The 14,071-nt window shown below is 39.1% G+C and overlaps 1 pseudogene; it reads right to left on the reverse strand.

Annotated features, from left to right (window-relative positions):
• Nucleotides 1-7,262: 7,262 nt before the first annotated feature.
• On the reverse strand, nucleotides 7,263-8,034 carry LOC144224152 (cytochrome b-c1 complex subunit 7-like; annotated as a pseudogene).
• Nucleotides 8,035-14,071: the final 6,037 nt, after the last annotated feature.

Genomic DNA, 14,071 nt, shown 5'->3' on the forward strand with positions numbered 1-14,071 from the left:
CAGGCTTTTTATCGTTTGCTGCTGTTAACCACCTGCAGCCAAACGATGACGTGAGACTCAGGTGAGACTCACAAGTAATGTGTCAAGCTCAAGGGAATCAGTGACATCTATTTTCAAACATTATGATTTGTGAAAAATCAATTTCACCATTGCTGTCTTGCTTTGATTTAGTCCAACGTTCTTTTTGTAGAAAAATAAGTACAGCATGCCTGGTCAAAGAGAACAATTTTCCTACAAAGTTCTCATGTTTCTTATCTTGGAAGAAACAAATAAATAAAAGATCTGAATTTAAGTGGGAAAATTCTTGTGTTCTCTGTAGAGGAGATACACCCAGCATCTGAAGCCTCTAGCTACCTATTTTTCTTCTACTTCTGTATCACGTTTAGTTGTCTTGTGCAGAGAAGTATCAATATTGGTTGTCTGGTCCAGAGAAAAAGGGTAAAAAGAAATGAAATGAAGTTATTGATATTTTTATAAAACAAGCATTCTCCTTTTTTTTCCACACACAATTAATTATAGGAAGTTCATTCAGCAATACTGTTCATTTTTGACTTCTGGAGAATTTAAAAAAAGACACAGGCTGTGAATGTGAGGTGAGAATGGAGGGAATGGATATAGTCTGGCAAATTCGACCCTATTGCTCATTATTTATAAGGTACACTTGTATCTTAAAGGATACTTCAAGGTTCTCAAAAGAGTAAATAATAACATTAATAGTACATTTCCTAAGATAAAGAGATATTAGCACATTTGAACAATAGTTGAAATCTATGTGTTTAAATTCCTTCACTCCTTAAAGTTGAGATAATAAATAGACATTGGAAGTCAGATTTCAGAAATGTATATTTTGCATGTAAGTAGTGTACATGATACTTTTTAGTATAAGAGAAAAGACAAGCAATGACAGGAAAATGTCCAAGGATCTACTTGGCCATATTTCATGAGCATGTACAGCATCCAAATCAGCTAATGAAATGCTTCAGTTCAGTAACTGGCTGCTTACAAAGAAATTTTAAGATAAATGTCAAGAGAAAGATGCTGTAAAGGGCAAATAAATTATGGAGTAAATTAGCATTAACAACAAGTTATAAGGAAATGAGAACATTTTCACTTTGACAAAAAAACAGAAGCAAAAAACCCCCCAAGAATTATAAAGGAAGAATTATAAAGTAAGAATTATAAAGGAAACAGAATAATTCATGGTAGAAAAAATTGGCCAAATGATGTTTAGAGGGAAAAGAAGGAATATAATGTGTTAATACCCTGAAGTTTATTGCAATTATAACTTTGTTTTTAATGGAAATGGGTCCAGTTTAGAGATTGACTTAGGTAGCTCATAAAATGGCTATTGTTTTGTAAATTTATCAGTGAACTTAAGGCATTTTAGAATAATTCAAAGCGTATTTTACTAAAATTATCCTTTAACCCAGTATAAGTTCGGTAATTTGACAAGTTCATCAATGCTGAAGGTTAGTAGAAAGTAATTTAATACACTTTCTTGCTTGAACAGATTAATGTAGTTTAATAGAAAATGGTGATTCATTTTTTATTCACAAGGATTTAAAATTAAATCATACATCGATTTTATTTACAAAATGATCATATATATATATAAATATTGACAATTCAGGATAACAGAAAATAAGACAAATACTAATAATTCACAGTCAAATCCACTTAAAATTAATTAACATCCTGACTGTATACATGCCTTTCTCCACCAGGAAATATAACAAGACAAAACTTTGAATTGCAAATACATTTTCTTACTTAATAGCCAATAATAGTTGTAATTAGTTCTGGGAACCATAATCAAGCAGACATGTGATTATAATTAAACATACAAATAGATATACAGAGCTACTTAAGAATCTGGTAATAGTAGGGGCACCTGGGTGGCTTAGTTGGTTAAGTGCCCGACTTTCGCTTAGGTCATGATCTCGCGGNTTAAAAAAAGAATCTGGTAATAGTAAATAAAGTTCCCTATTGTTGAAATATGATCACTTTCTTTGTAGGTAAAATACAGATTTTCACTTTTAGATTAGAGTGTAATGTAAGTGGCTATTTGGAACAACGCATCCTAATATGAACATTCGCTCAAAGACTTTTATAAAGACAGGCGCACAGAACTAACAGGAGTTGATGTTGAATTTCAACAAGTAAGTTTCTTTAGTCTTTTTTAAATTAAGTTTATTCACTTTTTGAGGGAGAGAGTGCAGCGTGGGAGGGGCAGAGAGTGAAGGGGACAGAGGATCTGAAGACAGCTCTGTGCTGAAAGGGGAGCCTGATGTGGGCTGGAAGTCACGGACACCAGTCACCGGGATCAGGACCCGCGCTGAAGGAGGAGGGTCAACCGACTGAACCACCTAGGTGCCCCAAGTCTTAAACAGGTTGTATTTCCTGAAAGATGGAGAAGGAAAGGTAAATGTGAGAGAGAGAAAAGAGATGGAGAGGAGTGGGGGGGGATGGAGTGGAGCAGGGCTAAGAAATAGAATGGTCGCTGAAAACATGAGAACAATAGAAGGGGATTCAAGGGGAATTAATACCTCCTCAGAAGAGTATCGTATAATCAGAAAGCCATATGCATGTTCCTTTATTTCAAATTTACATTTATTAGTAATTTTGATTAGAATTGAGTTTGATCTGTGATTAAACATGAATCAGTTGTGAATGAAATGCATATACAGATATAATTGCACTTGCCATTCAATATGATTATTCACATTGCCCTAGTTTTATGACTTAATTTTAAAGGATTTGAATAATTAATAAAATTAGTTATAGCTTCAATCAGTTAAAAGAAACCTGTGAGCACGACACCTGGTGGCAGTCATCTGTAATGTAATGGGTGTGATTTTTATTTAGGTCCCACTTAATTTCTGCATGCTGGTTAAAGGTAAAAAAAAATGATTAAAATATTGAGTGAATATATTAGGGCTTTTTTTTTTTGTTCTGCATTCAGTGTTAATTGTATACCATAGTGTGCAAGGCTAGTTTTATCACTGGATTTGAGTAAATATCTGGGAATAGAATTGCTGTGTCATAGGGTAACAGTAGACACGCCTATTATATACACCTATTAGAGAGAGAGAATAGACATATACACTAAATTGTATATATATAGTGGACTCTGGTAGTAGTGAGGTTGGTGAGAAGTATAACAAAAATACATAAAAGTATGGAAACCATAAATGAGCAGCATAATAAATTTGTAAAAAGTGAAAATACTCCCGTAAGCAGCACCAAGATAAAACATATTAACAGAACCCCAGAAACTCTATTTATGCCCCTTCCAGTAATCTAATACTCCCCCCTCTATGAAATAGCATTTTATAATATGGATGCGGCATTGTGATTTAATCAGAAAAATATATTTTGGTCTCCTTCCAAGCTTATGAACAGAGCTTCTCAAACCCTTATATTTTCCAGAGTGAGAAGAGCCATAAGAACATCTTGTGTTACAGTATCTGGTTCTTGTCCCTGGCTTCTGAAATAGCTCCTGAACCATAAGGCGAAAGAAGTATTGCTTGTTCATAATAGGTCCCTCTCAATCACACTGAATTTTTGTTAATGAGGTGACTTTTGGAAAGCCCCTAGGAATTGGGCTGGTTGGGGGTTGGGGGGGCCCAACCATATTATTAGTGGAACTTTCAGCCCCACCTCCCTACCTTTAGGGAGAGGTGATGGGCTGGGAGTTTAGTTAATCACTAATGGCCCATGATTTAATCCCTCATGTTTTCATAAAGCCTGCATTAAAAAACAAACAAACAAACAAAAACACCTAACGTAAGTGACTGAGAGAGCTTCTGGGATGCTGAAAACGTGCCCGTGCTGGAGGTATGCTGAACCCAGCGAAAGCATACATGCTTTGTGCCCTTCCCCACACTTTGCCCTATGTATCTTTTCTGAGTGGCTATTTTTGAACTGCTTTCTTTTATAGTAAACCAGTAATCCAGTAAGAAATTGTTTTCCTGAGTTCTGTGAGCTACTCTAGTAAATTATCAAACCTTAAGAGGGAGTCACACAAATATCATATGACTTCACTCATATGAGGACTTTAAGATACAAAACAGATGAACATAAGGAAAGGGAAGCAAAAATAATATAAAAACTGGGAGGGGGACAAAAACATCAGAGGCTCTTAAATTTGGAGAACAAACAGAGAGTTGCTGCAGGGGTTGTGGGAGGGGGATGGGCTAAATGGGTAAGAGGCATTAAGGAATCTAGTCCTGAAATCATTGTTGCACTCACTGTATGCTAGCTAACTTGGATGTAAATTTAAAAAAAAAAAACACACACAAAAAAAGGGAGTCATAGGGATCTTTGGTTTAGCGTTTACCACCAGTCAGTAGTATAGGAGGCCTGGGTTTCTGATTGGACTCAGAAGTGGGGGGAGGGCAGCCCTGTGAGAGACAACCCTCAGCCTGTGGGATCTGTACTAACTCCAGGCAGTTTGTGTCAGAATGAAGTTAAATTGTAGGAGACCCAGTTGGTGTCCACCAATTGCTTGGTGTGGAACATCCCACATATCTGGTGTCAGAAGCATTGGTAAGAGTAGAGTAGAAGAATAGAAGTGTTTTCTTTTTGTGGGTATGCCATAATTTATTCATTCTACTGTTGATGGACATTTGGGGTGCTTTTAGTGTTGACCTACTATGAATAATGCTATATCCCTTTGTATGACTTTTGATGACCATATATAAACACTTCTCTTGGGTGTATACTGAGGAGTGAGATTTTTGGGTCATACGTTCAACTTTCACTGATAAGATTAAAGGTTTTCTAACACAGTTGCATAAATGTATCCTCCCATGGACGCTCTCACCTTGTTCCAGATATTCGCCAACACTTGCTTTATCTTTTTTTTTTAAATATAGTTTATTGTCAAGTTGGTTTCCATATAACATCTAGTGCTCATCCCCACAAGTGCCCTCCTCCATGTCCATCACCCATTTTCCCCTCTCCCCCTCCGCCCACCAATCCTCAGTTTGTTCTCAGTATTTAAGAGTCTCTCATTGTTGGAGGCCGGCTCCGGCAGGTCCAGGGGTCCCTGAAGGATGGACGGTGTCGGCGAGAGAGAGTGANGTCATCTGATTGGCAAGAGACCGTATAAACTTGCTTTAACCTCACCAGGAGTTTTCTCGACTAGTGGGCTCAGAATGGCTCCCAATATCTCATGGTTTGCCTCCCTCCCTCTCCTTAACTATTTTTCCCCTTCTCCTCTCCCATGGTCCTCTGTTAAGTTTCTCCTGATCCATTTATAAGTGAAAACATATGGTGTCTGTCTTTCTCTGCCTGACTTATTTCACTCAGCATAACACCCTCAAGTTCCAGCCACGTTGTTACACATGGCCAGATTTCATTCTTTCTCATTGCCATGTAGTATTTCAGTGTATAGATAAATCACACCTTCTTGATCCCTTGGTTATTGTTGAGAGGGCTGCTATGAACATTGGGGTACATGTGCCCCTGTGCATCAGCACTCCTGTATCCTTTGGATAAATTCCTAGTAGTGCTTTTTTATTTTAGCCTTTTTGGTGGTGTGTAATGGTATAGAATTACGATTTTAATTTGTATTTCTCTACCGCCTAATGATTTTGAGCACACTTGCAAATATTTATTGGCTATTTGAGTGTGTCATCTTTTGTGAGGGACCTTTTCTTTTTTCTTATTGAGCTCATTATCTATTCTGGAAACTGATCTTTTAAGTTATATTTGTTATAAATAATCCTCCCAATCTATGCGTTGCATTTAATAGCTTTACTGAGGAATAATTCACATACTCACAATTTGTCCATAGTAATTGTGATATAGGCAGGCCAGCTGAGGGGGTCCCACAGACCAGCCAAGAGTGTTCTTTGCTTCTTGCAGGATAGAAATCAAAAGGGGAGGTGAGAGGAAGTGAAGGCAGAGTTTATTGAAGATTTAGAGAGAGCAGATACAGAGACAGCATCCGAGACACTTGGAAATGAGAGAGACTCTGTCTTCACCTGCTGTCTGGGGTTTTTATTGAGGATGGTGGTCTGGTGTACATGTCTTCCCAGGCATGCAGGAACTGGTCAAAACAAAATGTCCTCGATGTCATTTATGCCCTCGAGCCAGTGTTGCAGGATTCCTTTTTAAACCCCAATACCTGGGATTCTCTGTCTTGCTGCCTGGGAAAAATGAAGGGATGGACACAAAACAAAATGAGCAGCAACCAAAAAGTCTATTAGAGCATAAGATTAGAAAGGAAGAATAGTAGGAAAGCTCTCTTTACAGAGAGGGGACATTCGAAAGTGAATGCCCACCGATAATAGCCCAGGTCCTTGTTTTATAAGGTTCTGGTCCCAACCCCCTTCTTCCCCACCCCCCCCATACTTAGGTCTTTTGTCAAATTCCTGAGGGAAGTCTGAGGGGGAGTGGGTGGGGTCTGTTACATTCTTAAGAGGAACCTCACCCCTGAGGGGGTTTGCGGTGATCAGACACTCCCAGCATTGTTCTAAAATACTGTTTTCGGGATGCCTGGGTGGCTCAGTCAGTCAAGTGTCTGACTTTGGCTCAGGTCATGATCTCACAGTTCGAGGGTTAGAATCTCATGCCAGGCTTTGTACTGACAGCTCGGAGCCTGCTTCAGACTCTGTGTCTCCCTCTCTCTGCCCCTCCCCTGCTCATATCTCTGTCTGTTTCTCTCTTAAAAAGTAAAATTAAAAAAAACAAACAAACATGTTTTTTCCCCCCCAGTGACCTCAAGTCCTATCTTCTCCCTCTCTGCCTATTTTAATCCTATTTTTACCTATCACACCAGGGGTCTTGTCTTCAAGTTGTCTGTAGCGAGTGGTCTTGGAAAGATGACCTGACCCAGTCACTCCTTAGATGTAATCTATTGGTGCTGGAAGACTCCAAAGAAATCACTAACTCCCTGGCCTTTACAGGGAAGAGACACATTAAAGCATGTGTTAGGCAGGGATGCAGGTCCTAAGAGGAAGAGAGGCAACAAAAGAGCAGTGTTTCATGGGGTCCCTTCCGTTTCCCCTTCTCAAGTGTATAGTTCAGTGATCTTTAGTACATTATGCAAATGTGAAATCATCCCCACAATTCAGTTTTTTAATTAAAAATGTTCAATTTAGTTTTTAAAACTTACCATACCATAAAAAATGTAATAAATTGCATTTATTTAAAATGTAATTTGCAGCTCAAATGGTTCTAAATTGTACATTTCGGGTCTACCCAACTTCTTAAAAATACCTGAGAAGAGCTGCAACCAGATTTCAGCTCCATGATTATTCCTTTACCCATTCTTCTCTCTCTTTTCTTTGCTGAGTAACTTCTTTTAGATAGGGTTCAAGGTAGAATTTTCCCTGTTCATATTTTGTCCACTTCTCTTTTCTTATTATTATTACTTAAAATTTTTTTTAATGTTTGTTTATTTTTGAGAGAGAGTGACAGAGTGCAGAGTGAGAGGGAGACAAAGAATACAAAGCAGGCTCCAGGCTCTGAGCTAGCACCAAAGAGCCCAACAAGGGGCTTGAACTCACTAACTGCCAGATAATGAACTGATCCGAAATAGACACTTGAGTAAGTCACCCAAGTGCCCCTTATTATTATTACCTTTAACGTTTATTCATTTAGAGAGACAGAGCATGAGCAGGGGAGGGGCAGAGAGGGAAACAGAATCCAAAGCAGGTTCCAGGCTCTGAGCTGTCAGCCCAGAGCTTATGTGGGGCCTGAACCCAGGAACGGTGAGATCAGGACTTGAACTGAAGTCAAAGTCAGACACTCAACGGACTGAGCCACCCAAGCACTGCAGTCCACTGCTCTTTAGGTAAGATCTGCTTGCTGCCTTGCATTCAGGTCCACTGTTCTCTTAATGTGAAACATCCTGTCATTATACAGGTTCTCAGGAAGCCTGATGGCCTCTTCCACAACATCGTGCTCATATATGGTAACATCTCATGTTAACCCCAGTTTATTATACCCTGCGGCACTGTAACACCATTTTCGTACACCCTCCAGCCACTGGCTTGATGCTACAACAGCAGGGCTGCTCACCATTTTGACCCAAGACCCCATAATTCAGTTTTAAAATACTTCCCTCACCCCAGAATATTCCTTCCTACCTATTTGTTATCAATCCTGCTCCAATATCCAGCCACAGGCAACCACTGATCTTTGTCAGGAAGTGGGTATTTTCTTTTCTTGTTTTTTAAAACATTTTAAATGTTTTTATTTATTTCTAAGAGAGAGAGAGAGAGTGAGCAGGGGAGGGTCAGAGAGCAGGAGGGACAGACTCTGAAACAGGCTCCAGGCTCTGAGCTGTCAGCACAGAGCCCCACGCGGGGCTCAAACCCACAAACTGTGAGATCATGACCTAAATCGAAGTCAGATGCTCAACCGACTGAGCCACCCAGGCACCCCAGGAAGTGGGTATTTTCATAGTTCTGCATGGTTAGATGCCGGGAGCCACACCGGCCTCTCTGGATGGCAGTCACAGCAAGGATATGGTAGTGTTTGCACAGCTCCTGCCATGAGAAATGAAAACTGGTATCTCCTTCTGCTACTACTGGTTCATGTTAGAAGTGAGCCTGCTGGTATTGACCAGGCCTCACAATATTCCATATCAGACCAATATTCTGAACACAGATACCTCATAAGCAAAAGCATATTCCTGCCTTTACAAAAGAGATTTTAGATAAAAGCACTGTGGATCATTGTCAAAAGGCTCTTCCTATGGGCCTTGCAGATCCAAGACTTAGATAATAAAGGGGGTTAAGAACACAAGAGTTACAATTGAGCCTGGCCCCAAGACAAAGAGCCTAAGTTAAAGTTAAAGGTACAGATAAAGGCAAAACATAGTTACTACATATATCTTTGCTAATTGGTGAAGCATAGCAGTCCCTTCCTCAAGGCCTACATTCCACAAACACCCTCCCTTACACCGGCAGCTCGGATGAGGATAGATAAGTGTAGCTAAAACATAAACCCAGGTGCAAAGACTGACACATTTAGGGCCCCCATAGTAGTTTCCACAAACAAACCAATTCAGAAACATTTATCCTCTTGAGAGCCAGACAGAATGACTCCTAGCTTATCTATATACAATTTAACCTATATGTTATCCTGTTTTTCACTAAGAACATCCTGTTACTTCCTTGGTTGGGATAATTCTGCAATTGATATCACAAAAGGCCTCCCTTTGTAAGAAATTCCTTTCTCTGACTTCATGTTGTGGCTGAACCTTTAAATAAAGACACCAAAACCGACAGGACAGAGATGCCTGCCTGGTGATCAGAAAGAATCTCAGGGCTCTCTCACTCTCTCTCGCCAACACCGTCCATCCTTCAGGGACCCCTGGACCTGCCGCAGCCGGCCTCCAACAGTTAGAGCTTTCTGAGAAAACGTTACTGGCACCTGGGTTAAAGGACAAGCCTTGGAAGTTAAAGGGAATTAGATAGACCTTGAACCATCTGCTCTCATTCAAAGAGTAATAAACCTTCCCTCTTCCAAAGCCAAATGCCTCACCTTCTGTGGTGCAGACTTCCCTCTCCCTTTTGGAGAGAATTCACTTCATTCTAAAGGACTGTAAAAGACTGTGGAGCAAAGGTTTCTCTTTTTTTCTCAGGAGGGGAGGAGGGAAGGGGAGATAATCCTCTTTCTACATAAAACCCCAATTCATAATTTCAGGGTTCCTGGAATACAACTCTTAGACATGGGGTCCTAACCACGTGGCAATTACTAGGTCACCTCTGAGAATTTGGTGGGGCCATTGAGGTAAATAGTAACAATGACTCTGATCTCTGCTCCAGCAAATTCACAGTTTCTTTCAGGACAACCGTGAACAAATGTAAATAGTAAAAATGTATCAATTTTGCTGACAAGGATGATATCCTATTTGAAACATAGTTTGCTGGAAGAGACACAGGGGACCCTCATAGGCTGACTAATGGGATTTGAGAGATGTCAACAGAAACCGTAGCTGACATGTTGAAAGGATTGGAAGACATTTGTTGGCTGAGGATTGGGAGGTAGAATTGGTGCCTTGGGTTTTTGTTCTCTCTTACAGGCAAGGGAAGAAAGGGCCCAGGAACCCCCCAAAATTGGGCTGTGAGTGGGTTGACAATGTTAGAAGTCTCTGTTGCTTTCTCCTCCAGGTTAGATGAGAAAGAAGAGGAATTCCCAAATTTGGTCCTTTGGTAGGCCAAAAACAGTAGAAATGATTTTGTTTATTGCTTTCTCCCTCAGACGGGAGGAGAAAGGATTAATTCGTTACCCAAACTGAAGCACAATTTGGGGCACTGCAGCTGCTAAGGTGCTCAAACCTGAAGGCAGATGCATCACTCTTATTCCTATGGAAGCACTTTGCTTCCCCCACATCTCTTACTCCCATTGTGCTATGATCTCTGCTGCCTAAAGGTTTAAGGGTGGGGTTCAGGACTTCCTGTTTCCAGGGGATGAGGGTGATTCTACACACTCATCTCTTTACGCTGGGAATTTATATTAGGGAAGGAATTAAGATGTTAATAATCGGTTGGACACAGGTGTCTGTGTGCCTAGTTCTGTGGCAGGAAGTGGTGTAGGACTCAGGGATGGATAATAAAGGTGCTAAAAATGTAAATTGTGGTGCCATGGAGCCAGAGGACAGAAAGAAACAGCCCAACCATAGCCCAGATGCTCGGAAGTACACAGGCATGGAGCCAAAGAAAGAAATACGGGAAAAAAACCTCTCCACTTATCCGCTTACCTAGTCTGACTGTCACTACAGCCACTTCTTCCAGCTGGGAAATAATAGCTTACCTTGGCAGCTGTCACTGTAAATTTTGAAATGCTAAGTTAACTCTTAGGTCTTTGAACAAAACCTGAAGAAAAGAAAAACAAATTTAATAAAAAGACTGTCATTTATTTGTACGTGTACTTGAGCACCTTCACTGGAAAATGAAAACCTGAAGTAGCTGGAGCTGAATGGTACGTGCTAGGTTGGACAAAGGGTAAGAAATCATGAGAACGTGACAAAACACAGGGGCTTGGGCTAGGGCAGTTAATTGTTGAAAAGTGACTAGAAAGATGAGGATCAGTTTAACAAGTTTGTACAGATTTCTCTCAGCCTCCACTCTCCTTCTCTGGTGACAAAAATGTTTTCCTTCCTTCTGGTGCAGGGAGGGTACTTTTCACATAGGAGTTTTATCTCCTTCTTCCCAGAAGAAAAAGGGAAGTCAGAGGGCCTTTCTTGCATCTTCTGCTTTTAATGTGACTTTAACTCACTCAAAATAATCAGTATGCCAATACAGTGTATTTGGAGGTAATATACTCTGAAACCCTAAATTTTGAATTAAGGGCTAAATTAAGCCTGACTGCATAGGGAAATTAATGTGGATGTTAGATGCTTGTAATTTCCTTCCTCCCAGGGGCTAGAGGGGGTCGATACTCAAATCATGAAAAGCTACAAATAAAGAAATTCTAGTGGAACATGTATTAGAATGAGTCTCAATGACTGATTAATTATGCTACCATTCTTTTAGAACAGGATCCTTTGGAAGTTCTGGTGGTGATAACATGAGAAATTACAGTTTCAGATGCTATATAAAATTAAGGTTTTGTTTTTGTTAACCTTAGTTATAAAAAAGTTTTTCTCCTAGTTGTTTAGGATTTAGAAGTTCAGTCAAAAGTATCTGCCAGTCATTCACAACTCTCAAGGCTGAAGGAATATTAATTCTTTAAAGTATTCTTTATCAAGAGATTAATATGTCATACTAAAAACTAGTTGTGGATTTTTATTCTGAAAGGCAGATTTTACTTTTATTTGATTAAGAAGATGCTCCCCACTTAAAATTATCAGTTAAAGAATTCCTGCAAAGAGTGAATATGCAGACATTTCTATTAAGTCTATGTTATTTTCTCATTCTTTTTCAATTTGGGAGATTAAGTTTTTACAAAATTGCATAAGCCAATTGACCAAGAATATTATAGAATTGCAGCAAATTTGAGAGAAAGGAAATTTCAAGTCAGAGACATGAAATGGAAGGTTAGGTAATATTTATCTGCCTAACTTCCAGGGACATTTTGGCATCCTGTGTTTAATAATGCCATATCTAGTCAATAAATCAACAGACTTCATAGGGATGCTACAACCTAGCTTAAGAAAAATATATCTTTTAAAGAAGAATTCCTGGGAACCTGGTTGCTCGGTTGGTTAAGCAGTTGAATTCAGCTTAGGTCACGATCACACAGTTCATGAGTTTGAGTCCCACATCCGGTGAACTCGAACCCCTCACCCCATCTCACCGAATATGAGCCCCGCTTCGGGTGAGCCCCACTTTTCTCTCTCTCTGCCCTTCACCCTTTCTCAAATCAATCAATCATTAGATAAATAAGAAGAAAGGGTTTCTGCTCTGCCAAATTGGAGAGCTTCGTAATAGAATACCTGAGGATATGAGCTATAGTCCATGTGGCTTCATAATTCTATGAACACACAGAAGTTTGTTTGCTATTTATATTTTTTCCTTTCATGATTTGCTACAAAAAATTATTCATGATTTAAGCTCCCACCTCTCCTTTCTGGAAACTCTCATTTCAACTAATGTATTCTGTAATTTTACAAAGTAGTGTTAGAATAATAGTGTCCTGCCTTGTTGGGTAATAAAGATTATGTAGATAAAATTTGCTCTCAATTTTGTGTGATTTTTGCTTGGTTTTTGCTGTAACACTATGATTTTATAACTGTACGTTATTAGAGTTACTTTTTTATAGTGCTGGAAATGTCTATTTCATATCATTACTATTATTATGAGAAAAGGTATTACAGAGGATTAGTTCTATTTTCAGCAATGAAATCTCTCTATAAAGGAATGCAAAACAGAAGCCCAAGCAAATGTAGCTGAACATATGGATATATGTGATTATATTATTTATTCATTCAAAATATATATACTAAATGCTAACTATGAGGTGGGCATTATTTCATATACTGTTGGTACAGAGGTAAATAGAGCAGACATAAACCACTTTTCTTAAGAAGCTTATACTCTACTGGGAAGAGACAGAGAATAAAAAAATATGTAAGTAAAATATGAAATATGTTAAAGAGCGATAAGTGCTACAGGAAGAGATTAGGGAAGAAGGATGGGGGAGATGAGGATGTTTGATTATTTGATTTATGGCTGTGTCTCCTAGGAGATGTACATGACCTGAAGGCAGACTCTGTCTGATGATGCTTGTCATCATACCCTCTTCACAAATGTTGGCACTTCACAAATGTTGAAGGAATGGGTGGATAAACTTGGCATTGGATGAAGACTCTCCTTATCTTGATCTACTTTTTATTTTTCACATTGCTCTATATAATACAGCAGTCCCAAATCCCCCAGTGGATGCCGAAAACCATGGATAATGTCTAACCCTATAAATGCTATGTTTTTCCCTATACATACATACTGATGAGAAAGCTTAATTTATAAATGAAACACAGCCAGAGATGAAGAGCAATCAGTAATAACAAAATAGAACAATTATAACAGTATACTCTGATAAAAATTGTATGAATGGGGGTCTCTCTCAAATATCTCATTGTATTGTACTCAGCCTTCTTGTGATGATGTGAGATGAAAAAAATCCCGAAGTGATGAAATGAAGTGAGGGGAATGACATAAGCATTGGGACGGCTAACCACTGACCTGACGATAAGAAAGAGGGAGGATCATCTGCTTCCGGGCTGCAGTGGATTGCGAGTAACTGAAACTGTGGAAAGCAAAACTGCAGCTAAGTGTGTGGGGGTGGAGGGGGGTGTATGTATATAATTTATGTCTTAGTTATGTTCATTATTTATTGTCTGCCTGACTTGGCAAGAGCATACCTGCACAAAGCTAAGAATTTTTACCTGACAGATAGTAGAATTTTACCTAACAGATAGTAGGATTTGAAAAATATTTGTTGCATGAATGTATACATTTTGATAAATGATTTTCATTAAGAGGGAACAATGAACTTATTAGCTTATGATGTAAGAATTATGTTTGCTTCTTTTGCAAAGCCAACTTACTTCTGCCAACAACACATATTCTGATAGCTACTGACGAATTCACAATTTGCTCAAGCGCCC

The sequence above is a fragment of the Crocuta crocuta genome, unplaced genomic scaffold (genome assembly GCF_008692635.1).
Source record: "Crocuta crocuta isolate KB4526 unplaced genomic scaffold, BGI_CrCroc_1.0 scaffold52, whole genome shotgun sequence".
NCBI classification, from domain to species: domain Eukaryota; kingdom Metazoa; phylum Chordata; class Mammalia; order Carnivora; family Hyaenidae; genus Crocuta; species Crocuta crocuta.